The 7378-nt window shown below is 38.8% G+C and overlaps 1 pseudogene; it reads left to right on the forward strand.

Moving 5' to 3' along the window:
• Positions 1-5906: 5906 nt before the first annotated feature.
• LOC101643985 lies at positions 5907-6128 on the forward strand (annotated as a pseudogene).
• The last annotated feature ends 1250 nt before the right edge of the window (positions 6129-7378 follow it).

The following is a 7378-nucleotide window of genomic DNA, read 5'->3' on the forward strand; positions in this document are numbered from 1 at the left end:
CTACTCCCCTCTCATATGTAGTAAGAGAAGAATCCACCTTCAGAGCTTGCACTGTAGTGAGCACTAGGAACTAGGAACTGGTGGAGTAGTAGGTTACCATTAGGCTGCTAGCCAAAATGTCATCAGTTTGAATCCACTAGCCACTCTGGGAGATGAGACTTTCTGTTATACAGATTTATAGCCTCAGAAGGTCCACAGAGTACTTCTCCTGTGTCTTATAACGTAACTATGAGCTGGAATCGACTCGATCGCAGTGAGTTTGATATGTGGGTTTTAAAGAGTAGCTCATGAAAAATAAAAATCCTAACATTCAAGCAGCTTCTTGTCCCTCTGAACTAAACAATCTGCTGTGGCTGCCCTGAGTGGCGAGTGGGACCCCTTCAGTTCAGAGCCCCAAGTATACCGGAAAAAGACCAGTGATGATTGAGTGCCTGGCCCAGGCTTAACTGCAGTGTCTGCTTTTTCTCTCAAACCACTGAGGAGTTCTCAAAAATCAATTTCTGGGCTGCTGCTTGGGGTCAGATGTGGGAGTTTTCAGCTGGTTGCAAAGCTGAGACTTAATTTGGGAACTGAGTTCTGATTCCATTCTGTCTCTCTCTATCACGATGTTTGTCCTATACAAGTATCTGAGAAGATGCTAATGAGCCCAGCTCCACGCTTTTTATTCCACTCTTTGCTGTGCTGTCACCTAGTGGTTATCTGGTGCTCTTCAGAGAGATTGGACCTTCTAGTCTCATAAGCACAGTGTCAGAAATCCAGACTGGGCCACTATGTGTGTGTCAGCACTGACTCCATTGCAGTGAGAAAGAAGAGAATCAGAGTATCACCACAAAGGGGCAAAGGACATGTGCTGAGGTATCAAAGTACCGAAACCTCAAGAGTTGGGAGGGAATGAATACAATGAAATGGAACAAATCCTCACAATTGATGACCAGTGGTGCCAGTTCTGATATTGACAACCCATACTTATCAAATGCGATCTGTATTTATCAGTTTAGTATTTCCTGTACTTAGTAGGGAACAAACCCATGGGCAGGAACAGGTACAGAGAAATAATCCCCAGGGAAAGGAACATTATACTCATTCAAAACTGAGAAAGTTTCTGTCGTCTCCGGAGCAATTGAGATTGAGGTAGCTAGAAACAGAACCTGGGAGACAAACCTTCACCATCTGCCTTTTAAATGCAGTGGAAGACTTTTTTTCCAAGTAGGGAGAAAAAGGTAGATTAAGGACTGGGGAATGAGCATTACAATTTCAACTAGTTTTCATGCAGTCTTTTTCAATTCATGGTAACCACGTTTCCATCAGTAGAGAGCTGTTTTTCATAGTTTCCAGTGGCCTTTTTTCTTCTAGAAGTACATTACCAGCCCTTTTTTCTGAATTTCCCTGGGGTACACTTGAACCTCCAATCTTTCAGTTAGCAGTCATGACAATCTTAACCACAAGATAGCTCAATCTTTATAAATTGATTTAAATAATTCTGGAAAAATTAGAAATTCTTGAAAATGTATATAACTCCTATGATACCACCCCAGAAATGACAGTTTAAGTGGCTGGACCATGAAGTGTGAAGTCCTTCCTTATTTACTGCAAAGTTCTACACCCAGACTATTTAAGGTTCATGGTATTGGTCCCCGTTGTAGGAAGGGGTGACCCAGAAGGGTAAACTTTTTAAAAACAATACTTGAGGACTTTAAAAAATTCATGGAAATATTATAGTATCTTTAAATTCTATTTTTCCACAAAAATTTTAAGCCTCCTCATATTGTTTTAAAAATATGTACCATGATATTTCAAAAATATGCACCAGGGGCTTAAAAAATATCTATCAGGGGGATTTTTGAAAAACACATAGCAGGGGCTTCAAAGAGTTCAAGGCAACATTTTACTTCAATTCTAATTTTCCACAAAGTAATTGAAAATCCCTGGCGTATATTTTATTTTAGTATTTTCTTAAATTGTCAAACAGTTAATGCATGTGTTGAATGCAATCTCTCTAAAGAGAGAAACTCAAATGTGAAAGAGCCAGATCATACAGCCTGATCTTTCTTATCTCTTCTTTTTTTTAAATCATTTTATTAGGGGCTCATACAACTCTTATCACAATCCATACATACATCAATTGTGTAAAACACATTTGTACATTCATTGCCCTCATCATTCTCAAAACATTTCCTCTCCACTTAAACCCCCAGCATTAGATCCTCATTTTCCCCCTCCCTCTCCGCTTCCCTCTCCCTCATGAGCCCTTGATAATTTATAAATTATTATTTTGTCATATCTTGCCCTGTCCGACGTCTCCCTTCACCCACTTTTCTGTTGTCCATCCCCCAGGGAGGAGGTCACATATAGTTCCTTGTAATCGTTCCCTCTTTCCAACCCATTCTCCCTCTACCCTCCCAGTATCACCACCCACACCACTGGTCCTGTAGGGATCATCCTCCCAGGATTCCCTGTATTTCCAGTTCCTATCTGTACCAGTGTATATCCTCTGGTCTAGCCAGACTTGCAAGGTAGAATTCATAGCATGATAGTGGGAGGGGGAAGGAAACATTTAGGTACTAGAAGAAAGGTGTATTTTTCATTGTTGCTACATCGCCCCCTGACTGGCTCATCTCCTCCCTGAAACCCCTCTGCAAGGGGATCTCCAGTGACAGCCTGACCTTTAGTTCATCTGTGGTTAGGAACATATTGCTTTCTGTGAACCTTTCACTAGGTGAGAGGTTTCCAATCTCCTGTGAGTACTGGGGTCATTTTTTAAGTGTTGGCTTCACTAGTGAACCTTGCAAATGTTTAATGAAGATCTATCACCAACCCTTCTCAAATGCTTTTCTATATAAGAGGGAAGGAACACTTCCTAATTCATTCTAAGAGACTAGTATTATCCTAATAAATTCAAACAAGACATTATAGTTTAATATCCTATATAAAATAAAACAAACAAGCAAACAACTAACTAAATGAAACCAACAACATCTTAAAGGGATAATACACCATGGCCAAATAAGACTTACTTCAGGAATGTAAGGATGGTCCATCAAAGAAAAACCAAACAATGGAATACAGTATATTAATAAAAGTATAGGGAAAAATTGGGTATACGGTTATCTCAATAGACACAATAAAAGCGTTTGACAAAAACAAACACTTTCATGATTGAAAACTATGCAATAAACCAAGAATAAAACTTTGCGATTTCAAAATGACCACAGCTAGCATCATGCTTTAATAGTGGAAACCTGAACATTTTTCCTTACGATCTGCCACCAGACAAGGGTATCCGCTGTCACCACCCATATAGAGCACTCTACTCTTGGCAGCTTACACAGGCAAGAATGATAGATGAAAATCATCCAGAGTGGAAAGGAAAAGGCCAAACTATATTCACAGATGGTAGCATCGTAGATCTAGAAAACCCTAAAGAATCTACACAACTATTAGAACTAATAAACAGGTTCACCGATATTGCAGTATATGATCAAAGAATCAAAATTGATTGTGTTTCTACGTATGTACAACTGTAATTACAAAAATCAATCTCACTTACAATAGCACCAAAAATAATAAAATTCCAAAGGTATTGAAATGATGCACTAAATTATCTAGGCATACACTAGGAATATTTTAATCATTAAATGGATTTGATGATTGAAGAATATTATAAATCTACTAGAAACTACTGGATTGTATATTTCAAACGATCAAGATGGTGACTTTTGTATCATCGTAAATTCATCTCAAATAAAAAAAGATGTTCATAAACTCGCATTTCATAAAGGAAGACTGAATGAGATATCAAGGTAAAGGCAAGTTGCACCCTTTGAAATGAAGAAACGTGATCAAAGAAGCTGGAAGTAAGCAGTAAAGAAGCCCTGACTTACGAGGTAAGCCTAATAGACAGTTTTGCACATGCCTCTCCAAGCATTAGAGCTATTTAGAGGCTAATTCTTTTTTCTGATGCTCATCTGGCTGTCAAAAAAACCAGAGGATATTTGAATGAAAGATCAGAAAATATAAAATTTCGTTATCTCTAACTCTCTATTCCTCTTTATTTTTGACAATATGACTTTTCAATAAATGTAATTCTAAACAGGTCTGCTTTCTCACCTTTATTATGAATAATTCAAAGAACACAGAGTAAATCAATGACACTCTTTTTAACCTACAGTTACCACTTTCACCAGAATTTATTTGTTTTCTTTTTTCTCCTTCAGGAGAAAGACATGTTTACTCTGCATGTTTGATCTATGAACAGAAAGAGAGGAAAAGTCTTTAGCAATATAATCAATTCAGACCTGAAAGTAAAAACAAACAGTAGTAAATTTTCATTACAGGCTAGATCACAGGAGGATGCCAATTTTCATTAGTGTACTTGTGCTAACCCTTTAAGCCCACAGTGACTTCAAATTTCTACCAAATGGAAAATTCCCATATTGTAGAAAACCATCCTCTCTTCACAGGAATAAATTCCTTCATAAAATGAATTTTATCAGAGGTCAGAAAATTAGACTTTTTATTTTTGGTACAAGAGTATTGAAAGCACACTTGACTAAGTAAAAAAAACAAATTCAGGTCATAAAAAGTTAAAATAGATTCCAAAGCCAAAATGAACTGTACTTGCCACATCCCCCGTGTTTTTTTTTAACATAAGCTGCTTTCTCCATGGGAAGATGGTCCGAGGAAGCGAGACCAAACACAAACAAACAAACAAAAACACCACCTTGGAAGGATACTTGTCAAGTGCAGTTCCCGAGGGGAACTAGCAAGCTCCAAACTTAAGTGGTTTGTTAGGGTCCAGAGAGAAGCCACACACTCACACACATGCTCCCTGCAGCAGCAAAGAGGCAAGTCACCAGTTTATTAAAATCTAGTCACTTCAAAAGAAAAGAAGGGAGTAGGGACACCTGTAGCATAGTAGAGAGATGCTTCTCTCTGGGGCCCTCATGAGTTGAGATGAGGACGTTGTCTAAGGAGGGTTCAAGTTTTCATAGGCACTTTCCAAGTGGAGGGAATTGCCACTCTGCAGTTGGTCAAGCACTTTCTCGCTTAGCATGATTCCTTCCAGTTCTTCCCATGAGGTGAGGTGCTTCATGCAATCGACTGGGCTTTTCAGTGCTGCATAGTACTCCATTGTGTGTGCCAGAGTTTACTAATCCACTCATCTATCGATGGAAATTTGGTTGTTTCCAAGTCTTGACGATTGTGAATTGTGCCGCAATAAATATTGGAGCGCAGATGACTGGTCATGTTTTATTTGTTGCTTCCACCGGGTATATGCCCAGTAGAGGGATGGCTGGGTCATAAGGTAGATCAATTTCCATTTTCTTTAGGTATCTCCAGATTGCTTTCCACAGTGGCTGTACAAATCTACATGACCACCAGCAGTGGAGGAGGGTTCCTACTTCACCACACCCCCTCCAACACCTGTTGCTCTCTGATTTACTGATTTGGGCTAGCCTCAGGGGTGTTAGGTGGTATCTCATTGTTGTTGGTCAAGCACTTTCTAATTCATTACAGTTTGGCCTTGGGTCTCATACTTAGCTTCTTTCAGTTGTATCTGGGTGGCTGCAGTCTCAGAATTATATCTGAGTGCAGTTCTCTGCCTGAATATCACTGGGTCCTGGCTTCAAGCCATTTCTCACAGGGTCCTTTGTCTGTCCCTTGCGTCCCGGGGTCTTCTGTTCATCTCCTTAGCAGATGGGGCAGAAGTCCCTGTCAGTGCTATCACCACCATAAAGCATGGAATGATAATTCTTACACTTGAGAATTCTGAAAATTGTGTGTTCCTGGTAAAATTAATTCAAGAATGCTTACAGGCTATAAATCATTGTCTCTGATCTTGCAGCCTCAAGGAAAACATGCAGAGTAGCCATAACAATCACTCTTTTGAGAGCTGGGCTAGCAAGATGAAGCCACTTGTGTTACTGTGCCCCTTAGACTGCTTGCTGGCTCCAGTCTGGCTCCTGAGTGGTCGTTCAGTGAGGTCAAAGTTCTTCATTTGAGAGCTGACATTTAGCAAACCTGATTGGCTGCAAGTTGGACTAACCTTGGGCACCACTGTCTTCCTGTGGGCCTATTTATTCCAACAACATCATGAAGTTTTAGAGTATAAAATAAGAAATGGATAAACTATTGAAATACTGATATAGTATATGTTCCAGGTAGTGATTGTAGGACTTCGTTTGGATTCACCAATTGTTTGATTGTAAATTGAGAGAACAGTTACATGTGAATATATATCAGCAGTATTTGTGTGTTGCATCCTTAAGTGAAAAAAATGAAATATTTCTGTATTCTTCAAACTAACAACAACAACAAAATCATTTCTCAGACCCATCCATTTGGAAACACTTGAGTTCTTAAAATCCTTCCCTGATTACCCAATGGGAAACACTGAGAGAAATCAATTTTTTAGCATTCCACTTTTGAACATAAACCCGTATTTCATCTTATTATTATTGAAAAATATCTGAAATTCAGGGAGAATTTCAGGGATAGTGCCTTCTTCCTTCCTCTGTCCGGAAAAATATGTAAACAAGTTTTATGATAGATCTATTTTTATAAAGCTCTATGCCAAATGATTTATCTGTAACAGCTATTTTGGGCTGAGTTCTCTAACAAAGCAAAACCAGTGAAGCTTGCATATGCACATGTAAATATTTATATCAGGAAAATGTCTCATGTAGTTGTAGAAGTTGGCAATTTCCAAGTACTGCGGACTTCTCCTGACTTAAGTAGCTGCATTGACTGATGAATTCAAGATTAGCATGAAGGCAATGGTTGTGTGGCTGCAGAGGCGAATGAATTCAAAGTCAGCAGGAAATACAACAGGCTGCTGCCTCATGTCCCAAGAACCCGAGGTCAAGCAGCCAGATTCATGATCCAGACTCAACAAAAAATAAGCAAGTTTTTCAACCTATACTAGAAGCAGGCCCCACCTTTGAGGCTATTGCATCATGGAGGATGACTAAGTCTTAACTGCCAAACCCCTGAGAACCCTGAGCCAGTCAAGGTGACATAAGCCTTAAGTAACATACAAACATACAAATCAATCACTCTTCTTGACATGAAGTGACTTAAAAATAAATGGGCATTATAATGATTTGAAATAAAATTTAGTAGTTATCTCACAAGGAAATCATGTCTAAAAAAGTCCAAGTTTTCCAAGACCTGCAACTGTGTAATACCGTAATAACCAACAGCTTACTTTTGTTGTTTGGGGGGTTGTTTTGTTTATTGTAAAACACTTTGTTGTAAATGTGACTATTTACAGAACATAAAGTTTTCCTTTTAACAATTTGCACACACTTTGCTTCATGTCATGGATTACAATTCCAACAATGCAATATCCGTTATCTTTCTTCCTCTTGTGTTTTCT

The sequence above is a fragment of the Echinops telfairi genome, unplaced genomic scaffold, assembly GCF_000313985.2.
Source record: "Echinops telfairi isolate 266 unplaced genomic scaffold, ASM31398v2 ScPeMD7_5592;HRSCAF=6446, whole genome shotgun sequence".
Classification (NCBI taxonomy): Eukaryota; Metazoa; Chordata; class Mammalia; order Afrosoricida; family Tenrecidae; genus Echinops; species Echinops telfairi.